The sequence below is a fragment of the Colletes gigas genome, unplaced genomic scaffold (genome assembly GCF_013123115.1).
Source record: "Colletes gigas isolate AHSC1104 unplaced genomic scaffold, ASM1312311v1 Colletes_gigas_Sc00029, whole genome shotgun sequence".
In the NCBI taxonomy this organism is placed as follows: Eukaryota; Metazoa; Arthropoda; class Insecta; order Hymenoptera; family Colletidae; genus Colletes; species Colletes gigas.
The window spans coordinates 2,119,010-2,133,985 of NW_025106658.1; positions in this window are offsets into that span (position 1 = coordinate 2,119,010).

A 14,976-nucleotide genomic window follows, 5' to 3' on the forward strand; every position below is an offset into this window, starting at 1 on the left:
AATCATGATTTCGTCTCTCTTGTTTCGTTTCCTATGGTCTCACGGTGGAAATCGATGACGATCAGCGATAAAATTTAAATAAATCGCGCGTTTGGAAAATAAGTCGGACGCGTCGAGTGAATTTCAATAAGGGGACGAAGAAATAGCGTGAAAAATATAATTTCGTATGCATCGTGGCGGATTATTGATAAAGCAGAAACCGATGATCGAGGATTTCATTGTACGATCGATAGCTAGGGCGGTCGTTGATGGAACGCGGTCGACCACGTAATTTCCGAGGACGTTGTCGACCTAGGACGTTCTTCGAGTTCCGGCGCCACGCCTCGAAGTCAACGTTCCCATGGAAAAGGTAAGGAAGGAAGGGGCAAAACACGGTAAGCGAAGATGCTAGTCGCGCACACTTATGCGGATCGCCAGTCTCGACACGTGAGCATTGCTATAGTAATACTTGGAATACAAGAAAAATCCAACTTGCGTATTACGTTGTACGTCGTACTTGTTCCGCATTTTTTTTAGGCACCTATTCCGAATAATTATCAAATTTTTATATAGACACATACATTAATACATTTCCAGATATATAAAGGTTTTTGTTAATGTTTAATACATTATTAAGTTTATAAAATTAACAAATTCTTGAAATGTTTTTAGTTATCATTGCAAATTGATTTTGTCACACAATGTGGTATAATTTTAAATGCGAAATACAAGGAGAAAACATCTGAAAATATCGTACCATCGTGGCAACAAGAATTAATCGAGTTTAAATTTACGCGCGCCCTCTTTATACATCCGCTACGAGTTAACTCGTCATGCGCATTGGAAAAGCAACATTTGCAACGACGAATTAATTAAGTGAATTTAATATAATACTCATAATATAGAAGAAATATTTGTTTTCATAAATCTCAGTATTAATAATAATTTATAAGGTGTGTTCAGATTTAATTGGCCAAACTTGTAAGACCATGAAACGAATAAATTTTCGTACTCAAGTCTGAGCATTTCGATCAGAAACATCCTGTGTAATAAAATAAAGCAAGCTTTTTAAGGATTTTATACGTGAATATTGATTTTAAGTGAAATAAAAGACAAAATTATCAGATATCGTTAGTTTGAAATGAACCGCGTTTGTGAAACGGTGTCTTCCGATTTGGCGGCAAATGGCGGACGAGGAAGGACGCGAGAATTCGTGGCGAGAGTGTGAGACAATTATGGAGGAACGATACGGTGGATGTATCAGCGATGCGATTTCTTAGTACCATTGGTAATTATTTACAACGTGAGATTTCACTTAGATCGTTTATTACATAGGTATAGTATTTCCATTAACACGTAGAACCTTCTTCAATAAAAAAAGCATATCTCAATTTTGGCGACTACCGTGTTTTCTCAAAGTACTCTTCAATTAACAATTGAAAACATCTTTTGATACTGTAGCAAAATTTAATAAAAAGACATAGCACAAGTTATAGACAAGAATGATTTACGTAGGTTAGGTTTGTAACCGTTGGTACTGTGACTGAAATGTGCAAATACAGTTGATAGTTCACTGTTATCGAATGATTAATGCGTTCAATGTTCTTCTTAAAGTGAAAAATCATCCATTTGTTTAACCAAATTGTTACAGGTGCAGAAGAATGAATGCAATGTAGTTGTGTGAATGCCAGCGAACAAATTAGTTATAGGAACACGGTAAATGGACTTTTGGTGGAAACGAAAATATATCGGCAGATGTAAGCTACACACATACATTCAGTTATTAATAATAACACTTTTAAGAATAAACAAAAGGACTTGAGAAATAATAAAGCTCGAGTACTAATATTTAGCTTCCTAGTTTTAAAATCTATGATTTTGTTTCTGTTCGCTTGCATATATTTCATTTTAACTGATATTTCCTATTATCATGTGTACGGACATACGTAACATGAATTCTTTTGTTTTAATATTTGAAAAAGCATAAGAAGTAAAGTAAAATCACACGATATTGAGAAACAAACCTGGAGACAATTACTAAAAGTAAGAAAACTGATAAGCATGAATTTATGAATGCTGTGAAGTATCATAATTAGTTGTAGCGAATCCCTTTCCTAATATTGTTAGGTTACAAAATAAAAAACCAAATACCTTAAAAACAGTAACTTTGCAAACTGTTTATAAAGTCCTTTTTGTTTCTTTTTATCTGTTTTTATTGACCTATCAAATTTCTAACTACGACTATGATGTACATCGTATATTCTTGCATGCATAAGTTTTTTATTAATGCATACAATTGAAAAAAGAAAGATCTTTAAGAAACAGATTTAATAAGTAAAGGTATGGTAGTTAGCAGTACTAAATTAATACTTTAGTTAACTAAAGCGATGGGTTAAAACAGGAGTCGTTAAATGTGATTGTTCTTCATTTACTTAATCGTTGGATTTAGTTTCTATTCTACATTATGGACTTATGTTCCATTTATCATCCATCAGTTGTGTTAGATAAACTTTTCCAATAACGTTGCACCCTGTGGCGCTATCTTTTGGTCCCGCCGTGTATAAAAGTTTTACAACAGTCGGTGGTTTACGCTTCCAGATGGTCTTTTAGTAACCTTTACGATTAGCGTTCAATAAAGGCAAACGATTTGTCAATTTCGAATAGCGGATCGTCTTTTTCTGCTTTATTCGTAATTCAGTAGCGTGGAAAGAACGGATGGACACATTTAAAGAATGGATAATGGAAAGATGCGATGAGCGTTAGAAAGATGAGAGAAAGTGAATCCGCGACCGGCTCTTGCTGTTGCGTCAACATAATTGCAGGAGCGGTTGAGAGTATGTACCTTTCGCGAAGTGGTCTGTGCGTGTTGCGTCAGCGCAATAGATGCTGTAAATCGGAAATTATGTAGCGTATGCTTCGTTGAAAGTTATACAGAGAAACCCGTTTCCAGGACGCTTTTAAGAAACGGTTGATCGTAACAACGAAAGTTTAGGTTAAGTCTTATTCCTCTGCACCCTTTTAACCCTTCCTATCAAAGATGTGGAAAGCGCCTTTTGTCAAATAGCATTGCCATGAAAGATCACGAAAGAGGTATCGACCGATGCTTACGGTTGCAAATCGTTTTATTTGTCGATAATTCTTTATTGATTGTAGGAGGCAAGCGACAGGGAATAATTTTCTGGTGGAAGGTGGCTGTTATAGCACCTTCGACCTTTAGGGACGAATCGCGAATCACGAGTTACGAGGAATCACGAAAGTAGAATCATGAGCAGTCACGTTAGCGATGCAACGGCACGGCATTCTCCAACTTTCCTCGTTGCTCCTCGACGAGGAGCGTGTGCGCTTTCTGGAATACCAATGCTACATAGGAGGACTTAACGTCGTTCTCTGCATAGCATTATCTTGTTTCGGCTCTCTTTTGTCGCGCGCCGGTCGCTCGATTCGGCGGAAGCCGTCTGAAAACTTGCCCGGTTCCACGAAGGGAACATTCTGTGCTAGGAGTCGCGTTGCAGGCGCTCGCGGCGGTAGTTTCTTGAACGAACAGTGCAACCCGTAGGTTTATATAATAAAAGAACCAGACCCGCGTTCGTAGTCGTGTCGCAAATTACCGGCACGCGAATTCTATCGTTACGCAAGCGGCGTACGGTATTATTCTGTGTTAAATAATATTATGTCACAAGGAAAGCGTGGCTCGTGCAGTCAAAGGTGCTTGTACGTGTAAGCCGGTTCTGGTGATTAGATCAAGCAAATTTCCTTTATTCCGTTATTTTCTTTCCTTTCTGGCACACATCTTTTTTTTTTAACTACAGGCTGTTCATCAGCAGGCTACAATCATTTATTTTGTGGCCAAAATCCAACTCTTTCATTTCTTTATTTAGACAGATTTGCGTTTGTCACGGAATCCAAATATATTATTATGTAATGAGCAACACTGACTCGTGGACCAAATTATGTAAATGAAGATAAGTTTAAATGGATCGTTACAAAAATCAAAATTAAAAAATTTCAAATCGTTCTGGAAAAATTATTTTCGGTTACGGGGGTCAATGGCAATCATTATTGGTGAATAGATATACCCCCGAAATCCTACGCGTTTTCGAGAAAAAAATTCGAGAAGATATGAAATTTTTCGACCAAATTAAAAAATTTCAAATCGTTCTGGAAAAAATATTTTTTGCTAGGACAGTTAATTACAATAATTTTTGGTCATTAGACGTACCCTCGAAATCCTACTCATATTCGAGAAAAAAATTCGAGAAGATATGAAATTTTTCGACCAAACTAAAAAATTTCAAATCGTTCTGGGAAAAATATTTTTTGCTAGGACAGTTAATTACAATAATTTTTGGTCATTAGACGTACCCTCGAAATCCTACCCATATTCGAGAAAAAAATTCGAGAATATATGAAATTTTTCGACCAAATTAAAAAATTTCAAATCGTTTTGAAAAAAATATTTTATGTTAGAACAGTTAATTACAATCATTTTTGGTGAATAGACCTACCCCCGAATTCCTACCCACTTTCCAGAAAAAAATTCGTGAAGATATGCAATTTTTCGACAAAATTAAAAAATTTCAAATCGTTCTAAAAAAAATATTTTAAGCTAGGAGAGTTAATTAGAATCATTTTTTGTGAATAGACATACCCTCGAAATCCTATCCACTTTCGAGAAAAAAATTCGAGAAGATATGAAATTTTTCGATAGAATTCAAAAATTTCATATCCTTCTAAAAAAATTATTTTTGTGTACAAGGGTCAATTGCAATAATTTTTGGTGAATAGACCTATCCCCGAAATCGTACCCACTTTCGAGAAAAAAATTCATTACGACCGGAACTTTGAACGTTAATAACTTTTAAACGAAGCCTCCATCAACAAATTGGTATTCTTGACTTTCATCTTATTTTGGTCTCTAGAATATTGCATTACAATTTTTTCCATGGGTGGTCGAACGCCCTTTATATCGTGTTATCTTTACACGAGTTTGTCGTCAAGGAATGCTACCAAGTGCCGCGTGTGCACACACCTTTTCTGGGATAACGTGAAGCGGTTGGCCCTTTAGAAATAATTCTTCCGCGTACACGAGGCCGCGGAAAAGAAAACCCGATCACGTAGGTGCGCGCATGGGCGTGAGTATGCACGCGACAACGTGTCCCGTTTTTGAAATTGCCTGTACGTGATCGAGGTAGATCCGCTTGAATTTCTCAGGAGGCGCGATTAGCAATCAGCCGTACGGGGACTCTGGCAAAGATTACCAACGAGTTACAGCTCGATACACTCGGCGGTTTTTTAAATTTTACAGCGGATTCGGTCACCGAGTGAATGCTAATTGAGCCAAGTTTACATAACAGCCATGTAACTACCAAAACTAATCAAACTTCTTCCGTTCGTTTTACAAATTTAGCCACTAAATTATTGGCGCACGCAACTACCGATAGAACCGCGAAGGGCAAAACAAATTGGAAATCGTTGAGAGAAATTGAAAATTTGATAAAAGAAAATAATGTTAGTGATCATTTTGTGACCCCGCCGTATTTAGAAGAAAAGCAGCAGGACGCTGCGATTAAGTTAAAAATGTAACTGATCGATAACTGTAATAGTGTTAACGTGTACATATGTAATGCTTGTCTATAATGGGGATCAACAAAATTCGCCCAGAAGTGGGCAGAATTTGATTTGAATAATAGATAATTATTCTAAATATGGTTTTCTCTGGAAGTTCATGAACGAGTGATATACTATTAAAAAAACGGAGAAAAATGAAAGAAACAAGTATTTTCAGCTTAAGAGCTCTTTAAAATCGTGTCAATTTTTTGCTACTGGATGATTGATAGTGCGCGAGAGGGCAGCACACATCGAATCGACCAAAATTACGAAGGCTCGAGGATTCGACTTGGTAGTTTTTTAACTGGAAAAAAGACGCGACGTATTCCCGTACGAGAATATTAATATGGACACGCGCGAGCAAGTAAAGAAGCAAATAACCATTCGAGCAAGCGAGCGAACAGTCCTCGACTTGGAATCGCTTGCGCAACAGCTCGAACTCATTGCACTCGGTAAGAGCGGATGAACTTTTCCGTATCGGGAACGCTTATGAAACAATCTACGAGGAGGATCGGCTGCCTAAAGGTTCACTCGTGTCTTTCACCGGCTTCTTCGACTCAAAGGAAGAGGAGAAGGGACATTTACCGGGTCGCGCATGGTTCTCATTACCATTATAGCTTCCTTCGAATATACAGTTTTCCTACCGCGGGAAAACGATTCGATTCCGGTATTTAATCGGTCGAACCGGATCGCGAAACGTGACAATTGCGGAATAGGTTGGTTCGTGTTCGTCGCGCTAAACCAATCAAGTTGCGCAAAAGTTATCGCATAAGCGACGGAGAGGAAGACCCGTACCGACTATCGAAACGAAGAGGATCGCCGCGAGAAATTCTCCGGCATAATGTTTGATCTCCGTTCTCTGCTCCCTCCCGTTCGAGACCGTTTTCCCTCCATATTCTCGATGGGAGAAGGTTCGATCGTGCCTCCATCGCGATTCGATGATGTGCCACCGCGAGAAAACGAGACGAGCACGAAAGGAGGGGAACCACGGGGGTGGGAGGGAGAGAAGGGAAGGGCGAAGAGAAGAGTTAACCGAGAGTTCATCGCTTATTATGTAAGTAACGTAAGCAACGCAAGCGGGAGTCGAAGGTGCGGTAGAAGCGCGAACATTGCGAATCACTTGTCGGCCTGACATTTTCTTCGTAAATACTAATACCACCACCTCTCGCGACTTTGGTAATTTCGTCCTTCTTTCTCTCTATCGGTCCAACTACGGGGACACGACGTCTTTTCTGACTCCTTCGAGAAATAGGAGAAGAGAAGGAAAGAAAAAAAAAAAGATCGCGGGTCCATGAAAGGATCGTTTTTCGGTTCCTCTTGGACAAAGTCGACTACCACGCTCCTCCTCTTTCGTGAGAAAGTTTTCTCCCCGTGAGCGAGGGGGATGATGCTCACGCGCGTAACCGGTATGTTGACGTAGGCGCTCTATTCCGGCACGTTTCATTCTCGTGTCTTCCTTTTTATTCGAAAATCGTTCCTTTCATTCCTACCTTTGCGACTCCCGGTCCCCTCGTCTCTCGTTTTCCTACGCGTCTAGCAGGTAGCACCGTCTTTTGCGGTCCTGATTTCCTGAATTTCTTCGTGTTGCCGAATACCATTCAGAAGCGTGTATCTTACCCTCGCATGACCATTGTTCGGACGAAGCCCCCCGTCATTGTGCGACCGAATCAAAGGGAATTCGAGTGCATTTTCCTTGCATCCCGTTACATGACCGACTGAACTCCGCCGTCCCGACGAGAGGAGTCGGTCAATACGATTTGTACGCGCGAGAAAGAGACGACGCGAGAACAAGACGAGGGGCTAAAAGGCAAAGAAGGACCTCGAAAAGATTCTGTGCCGACCGTAGGAGGCGTCGTGGGAAAATCCTCGGTAGCTTCGTAAAGCGGGCGTCACACGAGCTATACGGGATCCCTCTATCCGATTTGCTCCTCGTTTAACCGAAACGTTTCAAACCCAACGACATAAAATACTCTTCGAACCGATTTTTTCAAGATTCGATCTACAGTTAATCACGTGAAAATATGTTTCATTCGAAGAAAGAAGTTAGGAATATTTTTGTTGAAAAGGATTTCACCAAATTACGAACCTGGATCCTTTTGTTATTAATTTATGAGATGTTCTGATTGTTCTCAGTGTATCGACAAAGCAATTAGAACATCTCATAAATTAATAACAAGGATCGAAACAAGTAGTAATCTAGTGCTATGTCCGGCGAGTTAGGAGGATGAGATTATGAAAGATTATGATGCTTATGAAAGTATGCCTCGTGCGACGTCCTGTTAAAAATGAAACAAATACGAAAAGAAAATCCCGGATCTCGATGGGCATCCGTTTCTGTTCCACCATTAGAACGTAAATCGACGAAGAGCCATTTAATCGGTACGATAAAGATATTTCTCGAAACGGAATTATATGTAATTTCGCGACAAAATGAAACTGTCAGTTATAGTTCGTCGTTGGAGTTAAAGATCAGTTTTAACACGGCATTCGAAACAGGTTTTACGCGCCCTACGGCTTAATTTCCATACGAAACCGTATGCAAATGGATCTTCATTCATAGACGAGCGAGACGCGGCTGATCTTTTTGCAAAAAGACCGAGATTTCCGGATTTTGCAAAAAAAACGGAAGCGTCCGAGATAAAATCTTTAGCTCCTCTGGTGATCGAAATGACACACTGAATCGCGCGAATATCCTCCAATCACAAACGAGAGGATTTAATCCTAATTACTTTACAAAATTAAAAGAACAATGATGCTGTTCTTATCCCCCTTAGAATGGAACAACTTTGATCTGATACATCTTTTCGTAAAATGCTTTGTTTCGAGAACAATATCCTCCGAAGACTGATTAGGGCGAGAAAACTATTCTTCTCTATTTCTAGATCGCTCGAGGGACGTTAAAAAAATTGATTATGCATTTAGTAAACGAGTAAACTGAAGTTGCTGGGTCGTGGTGGTGAACGTATACGTGTACTTAGGCGCGTCCTGGCCGTTTATTTTGAATTTGTCGCGAGTTCGATGACCACCGACGGGCAAACGACAACCGCAAAGAAAGGCCTGTACCCGCATAAGCATTCCTACATACATATACGTGTTTTACAACGCATAGATACACGGCACGCATTCATAAGTTTTGCTCGTTGATCTTTCCTATTTCGATACTTATTTTTCCGACGCTTCAACGTTTCATCCTATGCAAATTCACCTAACCTTCATCCATATTCAGAATCGTTCGATGTTGAGCAATCGAAGAGCGAGTTACAGTACAATACGTATTACATTGATTAATTAATATAGAGAGGAAGAGATGACACGTCGGTAGAATAAAGTTAAATAAGAAAAAGAAAAGAAACTAGGTAAACGGAATTGAACGATCGAACCAATTGAAACCTACTTTCGTCGCTAAAAACTATTTTTGCCCAATCGGATGCGGTTCTTCCTGTTTTCTTTTAACATGCTAATGGTTTCTCAACGCCAAAGATTAAATGATGCTTAACGACCACGAACGGCTTGTACACTCCGATTCAGGCTACCATCTTGTACCATTTCCGTGTATCAACAGCCCTTTTCAATGGATTTGTAACCAATAAAAGGTCAACCACTTCTTAAAGTTCCTTTCATTGCAATTAAAGAAATGCTTCACCTTAAAAAACTTAATCGAGGTGAATTTTTCGTCACCTTTGTTGTAGTCTGCTTCTAGTATTCGTTGCATAGAATCTGTACGTTGCGTATAGCTTATTTCAAGTAATGGAGATAGAAAAATAAGAGAGATGAAAAGATCGAAAAGAGTGGGGAGAATTTGGAATACAGGATTGAAAGCAAAGGGGCCGCTGTCCGTTCGGTAGGTACACCTGCATCGGAGACGAAGCAGTGTTGACAATCCGCCTTATCCTAAAACAGGATCGACCGTAAGATTCCGTGGGCGTGTCAGGACATCTTAGACCTGGCCCCACGACCGCATCCTCCTTACAATTCACCGCACTCATTGTCAGCTTCTTTCCCTTCGATTCCGTCTCTGTTTCTCCTTGTTTACTTTCCTACGCGGGAAAGGACAACCATTGCGATCGAGGAAACTTTTCGAAAACATTTACAAAGCTTTCCAAGTGTTACAATATACAGGGTGTTCTAGAGGCCAAAATGAGACGAAAATCAAGAACACCAAGTTGATCGAGGCTTCGTTAAAAAGTTATTAGATCAAAAGAGAACAATTTGGATAAGTCGTTGATAGTATTCTATTTGTTTTTATTAATTTCTCTTTGCCTACCTTCATTTTCTCTCCGTTTTATTCAAAATAAGGAAAGTGATTCGGCGCGTGACGAGTGACGCCAGTCGCGGATATTTCTGAAATTGTACATCTTCGATACAAGGTAAAAGAACAGCATACCTTCGTTTCCTTGTTGTGTATTTTTCAGTTCATCCCCTGGATCGTAGCCCGTTTTTCCCTCCCTCCCCCCTCTCTCCCTTTTTTCATCTTACTCTCAACATCCGGAGAATCGACGAGCTTGAGGTTAAAGGGGGACGATAAGCTAGTGAAAAATGGAAAACCTGTTCCTCTTCCTGTCTTGGGATGAGACGGTGGTCATTACATGCTTGAGCGCACACGAAGGTCTCGAATATAGGTACCTGCCACTGGCCGTGAGTATCACGAGAGGCTATTCCAGGGATATGAGAAAAGTCTCGAGTCGACCGGAAGCATCCCAATAGGCAGCCTCGTGTGTACAGGGAAAGATTAGCGGATACTTTTTAAAAGAAAAAACCAAAGATTTGACAGTGCTTAAAGGCTTTACACCTAGGCGAAGATCTATCTTTACTCTGGTCCCTTTCTGCTAACTTTGTCACTTTGAAAATCTTTTATATGCTTCGGGAAAATGACTCATTCGGCTAATACAGTTACTCTGTCTTGCAGTATGCTACATGTTGTTTAAATATTGCTTCAGTGAAATCACGCCTCAACCCATTGACTCTGATCCAGAGTCATTGCTTTTGCGTGTTCAAAAAATCAAACCAATTGTTCAAATTGGTTGATAAAACAGTGTATGTGTACAGTAGATTAAAGAATACAAAGTTGATCCACAAAGGGACGAAGTTGTGTTCGGTGTGTAACGAAAGGAAAGAAAATAACGAAGAAAGGAGAAAGGTGCGAAGGTAGGTGTTTACCAGAATATGTATTTACGAAGAGTTGATTCCCTCGGTGGTGCCCCCACCTGAGAGATTCCTCGTTGCACGTGCCTGTACGCACCTTTGGCTGTGCGTGTGTTCGTTTTACGCGTGTATTCCGCGTGCTTACGACGAGACGTGGCAACGCAGGTTGGAATGCAGTTTAGGAACGCGAGAGTCGCCCACGAGGCCAGCTTCCCTTCCCCTTCTGAAGGCCTCCTTTTGTTAGAGGAAGAAATTGTGGCCGAGGGGAAGCTGCCGGCTACCAGGAAGGAACTCGTTGGAATTCCTTTGACTCGCCTTCTTTATTTTCGTTTACGACTATGTACTTCTTCTCTTTTTCCTCCTACTCCGCCTGGCTCTTTTCTTCGATGAAAAATTCGTGATACGCAGATCGAGTAATTAAAAAAGAAAAACTCGACGAAGTTTGCGCGAAAACAACGCGATGAGAAAGGAGAACGGAGGAGGTCACGTCGATGAAATTCTCCATTTCTTCATTTTTAAAAAGACGCATGGTTCAAGATCGACCAGTTTTTAACGCGACACCACGGTAGGTTTATCGAAACAACGTCGACTCGACCATTGCATCTTCTGCAACGAAATTATGCTTTGGTCGGTGCGAATGAAAAAGGCGTCGGGGCCCGTAATGTTGGTAGTTAGGTGAGTTTCAGCGCTGGCCGGGGAAGAAATGTTTCTCGGTCTGCGGTAGAAAGCACAAGGACGGTGAGTATCGCTGGTAGATGACGTAATCGGACAAGAGGTCTCTTAATTGGCTCGGCGTCTAGCGCGTTAGGATCAATTGTCGACGTAATGCGAGGCAGAACGGTGCAGAGTAACGCAGCATGACGAGGCGCGAGGCAGCTAACGCCGACGCAGCTTCCCACACTGGCGTGTCTCGAACGGCGCCTTCGAGTGGCTTCCGATGTAACAGGTACTTTAGATCCGTCTTGTTTCTACGTACCAGCTTCTCAAGTTACTTTGCAATACGACTTGATCATTGCCCACGAAACTATTAACACAACAACACTTAGTTCTTCGTTCTTTCGTGTCCTACTACGGTTCATCGGATTCAACTCGGGAACCAACTTGATATCCTCTTTTAAGAACACTTTTTTAGCGAAAGAAACGATGCAATCTTGTATTCGTTGATCGTGAGAGAAGAGTACTTGGATCATGAATCCAAATTTCAACTTTCGTTGCAACACAGACGAAAATATGGTGAAAGTGGAGACCCATGATTCAATATGGCGCTATGGGTTGTTTCTCGACATTTGGGATCGGTAACTTGCACTTATGGAAACTCGAGATTCGATCATTTGTATTGCAACGAGAGAATAATGAATAAAACAAAGAGGAACGATAAACTAACGAGAGATTAATCGCTTGATCGTTAACCTTTCAGACAAATTTGCTTCTTTCCTCCTCCGAAAGTCTAGATTTCGTTTTTCCGTTCGTTTCTTTGAACGCTCGATACCGATCGATGACTTTCTCGTCGCTCGTTAGCGCAAAATTGTTGTTACATCCACGACTCCTCGAGCGTTGCGACCAGGTAAAAAGTAGAGGAGGAAGTGCAGTATATTTGGAATACCTGTTTCTTCGAGAGGAATAAAAAAATGACCGCAAAGGATGGAACGAGATAAAGCTGCGTAATATCGCAAGGAAACTGAAAAACTTCCAATTATAATAAGAAACAAAGAGTGCATGTAACATTGGTATGAAGAATAACATATAGTGTTAACGTGGGTCACGCGAAATATAAACCGATGAAATATTTCATTCGGAGAAACGTCTCCGAGGTTTGCATCAAGGAAATAATTCTCTCGCGCGAAAGGGGAGTTCCCGAGGACTTAAAAGGCTCGTAATACGATGGCAAACGAGTAGCCAATGTGCCGAGTTGAACGAACTTCCGGGTCTTCGGCGACCCTCGTTTGTCTCGGAAGCCAAAGAAGTAGCAAGGAGCTGCTACGTACTGACATCGATGCATTAAGCCATAAATGCATTCGAGTCTTTCTAAACAATTTCTGGGCGAACAAAAAACCCCACACACGAGTTTGATTGATTTATTGGACCGATGAGGGAAAAGAATGGAAAAGCGAAATGACTGGCAACGGGGTTCGCGCGGTTTTGAATAGGAATTTAACGGTGACAGGATGTACATAGAGGACTTGAAGAAGAGAGAAGAAGCGCGGTAGGTGATTTGACCTTTCTTGGAAGGAGAGGCGATCTGGGATCGCGCCCTCTGTCGGAGGTACGGTTATGTGGAGGAGAACGATAACGGAACGTCCTCCTCTTCATCCACTGTTTTCTTCTTCTTCTTTCTTTGACCAGTCCTGTCGAGCTTGATGCCGTTGTTGACTAAACCGCTTTCGGTGATATGGATCGACAAGATTCTTTGAAGAAGTAGAAGCTGGAAACACCCCGTAATCATCGGCGAGAGAAATAAAGAAGGGAGCGAATCACAAAGAGGAAAAGGAGGCACGCATTCGAAGAGGTGTGTCTAAATTCGTGTAAGTACAGACTGTTGGACGTTCTCAAAAGCAAAGTGGACGAAGCTATGTCCGGTTACTCGACGGCGGACCAATCCTCGCGAGGCTACGGGTATCGCGATCGCGATCGCGTGTCGATCGCTCGTTACCATCGCCGGAAGTTGTCATCGGCTCGATCGAATACCTTGCCCGTGAGCAACCGACCGAGCCAGCTGAGCAAACCTGCCCATTAACTTATTATCGATTACTTGACGCTTTTAATGCCGCAGTCAGTTCGGACGTCGTCTTTGAACCGCGTAGGGTTTCGGTCCTCTTCTTAGGCCGACTCCAACGCGTCAAGTTCTTCTTCGAGAAGAAAGACTCCGAGCGGACGATTAACGCCGGAAACAGAAAAAAAGCTGGATCGATACTCTCGAATTTGTATAACCTGTCGAGGGAGTTTCGTGAGAATCTCTTCGGAGGTCGAAGCGATCCGAAGACGAGATGTGGAATCCGATCTTCCGACGAGTCGACCAAGGATACACACGGAAACCCGAAACATCGGGGATTCTACTCGATTTCCAATCGTCTTCTCCCCTTTCCTCCTTTCGGCCATACCTTCACGAAATTTACACTCGGATTACTTCGATAATCGTGCCCGATATTCCCAAATTTTCATTGTTAGTTGGTCAGCAACAGAGGATTCGATACAACTATTCCACGCTCGTAAAAGAAACATTGTAAAAGGAAGAGATACAATATGTTAAATACGAGAAAAAGACCTGTAATTGCACATAAGTCTAAGGGTGTAAGAAGACACCTAAAAATAGTTAAATTGCGCACGAACCTGCTGGAACGAAATATCAAAAACGTTTCCAACTGCAGGTTAATCTTCCGCTTCGATCAAAGCGTGAACTTTATTTATTTATCTATCACTCGGCGCTCTTTCGTGCTACGTAAGAAGAAAAAGGGCCAAAGGAAGAAGAGAGAGAAGACTGATCACCGACACGCCCTCCTCGTTTCTCACGAAGGAAAGGGCGAGGCTCTTCCTCGATCGAGCCCATCACGTTTCCGATAATCACTGAGATCCTCGGGAGAATGACCTCTTCTTTTATCAGTTATACAAGGTGTCTCGAAAGAAGCTCTAAGAAGCTGAATCTACACGCTAAAAGAAGTAAATGAACGCTCAATATCAGCTATTTAACACTTTGATGATCGTACATTTCGAACAAGGAAGATATCCCTCGAAAAAACTAGTGTCAGACTGTTACAAACTATTAATTTGTATAACCTTTTAAAATGAATCTTTCTATCGGGACACGTTTTCTATTGCAACATTATTTTTCAGTTGACGCGTCTGCGATCAAAATCGCGTGGCAGCTAACTTAGGAAGTGGGTTAATGCCTAATTGCGTTTAATTGTCCGTTTCTTGACACTTGGTCGTCTGCAATTACCAGAAGCTACCTTTCAGCCTCTCTGTGACCCTTTCCAAACAGATTCTTTGGTCGTTAAAATTCGTAAATTCGCCAAGAACCTTGGAAAGTCGTTAATGTCGATCCTTGAGTCGGGTATACAGAAGTTTTCATCGTTTTTAGAAATCTTTTTATCAGTCTCCATAGACTCTGTATTATTTTTTAATCAAAATATTCTCTATCACTTTCCATCACCTATTTTTCGAGCTAATGAAATTGGGTGGCAAGAAGTTCGTGTTGAACGGAATGGAAGTCTGATGGTGCTCCGTTAACGTTTCATGAGTCTGGGGTCTAGC